The following is a 3,692-nucleotide window of genomic DNA, read 5'->3' on the forward strand; positions in this document are numbered from 1 at the left end:
AAATTCGGGACTTAAATACGGATTTGATGCACGAGAAAATAGTGCATATTGTACGTGAAGAAGGGAGCAAGTTGCACGTGGGGAAGAAAACGCGCCTGATTTAAATGTCACACCTGAACGCTCACATCCTTTTAATTATGTTTGAAATTATGAACATTGCTCAACATCATGAAAATTAAACCTTATTTTCAATAAGTAATCCTGAAAAATATTTGGGGGTGCTTAACTTTTTTCCAGGTGTATAGTTCATAAAGCTACAAATTAGTGTAATGAGTATGTACAATAACTGTAAACAATTATGTAAGAGCCATATAACGTACGTAAAGCCACAAACCATTGCGAGGGGTATGTATAATAACAGTAAATTGCTAGAGAAAGAATTACATATGGTTCATAAAGTTACAGATTAGTACAAAAAGTATGTATAATAAGAGTAAAAACACTAGTGCAAGGGTTATATATGATACGTAAAACCACAAAACTAATACAAGAGGTATGTACAATAACAGTAGAAAATGAGTGCAAAACTCGTATGTTGGGTAAACCCAAAACTAGTGCAAGGGGTATGTACAATAATACTAGAAAACTAGTACTGGGGGGGGGGACAGACATCCTGCTTTATATTTAATGAAACAAACTGTATCTTAATGTTTAAAATATGTATTAAATCATCATACACGCGCTAATAAATAAAATGATTTTTAATAAACTGCGTACAGATGTATTGATGTTAAGAGTTTTCTAACCCGATTCTCTTATGTTTGAAAGAGTTTCTCAGTAAATGTCATCGTACTATAAAAAATGTTTTTTGATGTGGTAAAATAAAATAAAACACATTTCCTTCTGGTTTTGAAAAGGGGAAATAGTAAGTTAAATGTACAATGGCATATAAACAAACGTGACGTTTTTTAATAAAATTAAGAGATGATAATAATGGTTACTAGTAAGTAACATTATTTGGCAAGACCTGTCGTTTAATCAAATTCGGATCAGTATTTTTTGTTGTTGTTAAAGTAATATTTAATTTTTGATAGAAATGTTTATCTTCCGATGCATAATTAACATTCACTCATATTATAAGGATGTGTTCATATCAGGGGTTTACAGTTTCCAAGGCGTCAAAATCATCTGTTCTCAATGGCATTAAAAATAAAAGAATATTAGGATCATAGGACCAACCAGAATAAGACGTGCAACAAGTTGTAACTCAGCCATGGTAAGCACAGGACAGCATTTTGTAACAGATGTGAATGCACTGACACAAAGATCAGTGGCGAAAAGCTGCTCATGATCCCCAGGCCATCATTCGCAACATAATCATGAAGCATCGTCCCTTTGCAAATGCGACACAAGTTTCTTCCACGACTTATACATTCAACCATCTCATTCAGGCATACCAGTAAAGTCGCCATACGCAGCGCCTATGGCTTTCTGTGTGATCATACCGTTAAAATGGGCGCTAAAAAACTGTCGTTTTTGTACACAAGATGGATTTTAGAAAATCCTCAAGGAGGAGAGGTATGCTAGCCTTACAACGTAGTCTTTTGCGATGGAAACTGCGCTGCAGTGTTATTGTTAAATGTACAGTTGTTAAATGCAGCATGACCGAATATTGCTACGACGTGGTAAGACTACAAAATCGTTTCAATGTAACTTATTAAACCTCTCTATAGACCGTTGAGGCAAAGCGGGACATTTTGTTTCCTCCAGGGTAAATTTTACAGACCATTTAACGTACCAGACTTTCAACAAAGGTCATCTCATTTCGGGAAATATAAAAAGATTTATATTAAGAATTATTTTGTTGTTGTTTTTTCAAATATTTTGAAGTTTTTTTTTCGTTTCTTTTAAGAATAAGAAAGAAACAAGATGGTGTGACGTTATTTGAGGTTTTGTGGAACGTTTTATAGATATTCATAAAATTAGAGAGCTGTTTTGAAGGGACTAAATATTTCACCTTATTTTATTTGACAGTTAATGGAACTCTTACGCTTTTAAATTCGATGATGAGGAACCCACTTTGAGACTAATAATGTCTGGAGACGGCTTGAAAGTTTTTCTTCATTACCCATTCAAGCCGTCTCCAGCCATTCTTACGCTTTTAGTCGATAGGCTTGTTTTTGGAGATCATGGGCATTCGCAGTAAGGGGCAAGGGAGGTCACCCCCCCCCCTGGATTTTCAAAAAGAAAAAATTACTAGATATGTGAAATTATTTTTCTATGTTATTGGAAAATCATAAGGTATTTGTAATAACAGGGGTATTAACAATAGTATGATTAGTATGTCAATTTAGAAGGTATTTTAATCGAATCATAGTTTTATATTTATTCAGCCCGTGCCCAAAAAATGGCGACTTCCAGTCTTCCATAGAAAAAACTATTTCGATTTCATAATTTTTTCAAACCTGAATTACTTGACCCCCTCATTTGTTTTTTCTGCGGGGACCCTTGGTGATAGTGTTTTAACTTTGCTGATTCTAGTATCTCATTGTTTATATGTATGTTCGTTCATCAGTTATTGTTGTTTTCTTAAGGTATTGTTACGTCTATATTCGTTTGTTAATTATCCTTAGAAATTTTTTCCGAAGAACTTTAGCGATACAAGTCCTTTCTTAAATAAAACTAGTTTATTCTTTCTCAATTCAACTTTACAATACACTTAATTTCCACAGTCACTTTAACTTAAACACACACACTATAATTCACAACAATTCACGCGCTTTGCTTAAGGTGCCTACCGCCCACTTGACTCAACTATCTGTATCCATCTCTCTATCTGCGATTCCAATTCCAATTTATCCTCTCACTTTATTTTCCGCACTTATATACAATAAAAGCGTGCATCTAGCAAACGCTAGGACGTTCGACAGGTTCCTCGATCTTTTTAGAACTCCAGCACATGCTCCCAGCGTCGCGCGACCTCTGCTGTCGTAACACTGCCCCTTTCTTAGTATTGTTCGTCCGGAACAAGAGCCACTTACATTAAACCAATCGATAATTAATAATACCTTAATTAAATGTACATAATTTACAAACAAAATTACAATTCAACAAAGTCTCTTAATTTTACGGGACGTATCTTCTTTCGTACTGGTCTCCATCTTGTTGGCTTCTGCTTCACGTGGGGTTCATCTGCTTCATCGGGAATTGTCCTATTATCGGTAATAGTCACATCAGTGGTAGTAACTTCATCAAAGGCTTCACTGTTTCCCTTCTCAATACCGGGTAGAGTTTCAGGTGGCACATCTTCAGCAGCATCATTTATTCCATTGTTCCCTTCATTCTAACTGAAATATCCTTGAACACGATAATGCTAAAGCCTGTTGGCATGTGCCACCTTTGGCTTACCTTGTTGACCACATTTGATTCGGAAACTCACGTCTGAGAGACGATCCACTATGTCATATGGGCCTTTCCATGGAGAAGAGAACTTAAGAGACTTCCCTTTGGTCTTCCTGGGATTATACAACCACACCTTGTCTCCTGGTACAAAGCTGACTTCATTAGACTTCTTATCATAACATAACTTCATCGAATCAGCAGACGCTTTCAAGTTTGAATGCACTTGATGGTGAATATTATCCATCCTTTGTGATAACACTTTCACGAACTCTTCATAAGGTGGGCATTCGGTTAACAGATCCACTGGCAACCGAAGTTCCCGACCAAACATCAACTTTGCTGGAGTGTAT

This window comes from Limulus polyphemus, unplaced genomic scaffold (genome assembly GCF_000517525.1).
Source record: "Limulus polyphemus unplaced genomic scaffold, Limulus_polyphemus-2.1.2 Scaffold1372, whole genome shotgun sequence".
Taxonomy (NCBI): domain Eukaryota; kingdom Metazoa; phylum Arthropoda; class Merostomata; order Xiphosura; family Limulidae; genus Limulus; species Limulus polyphemus.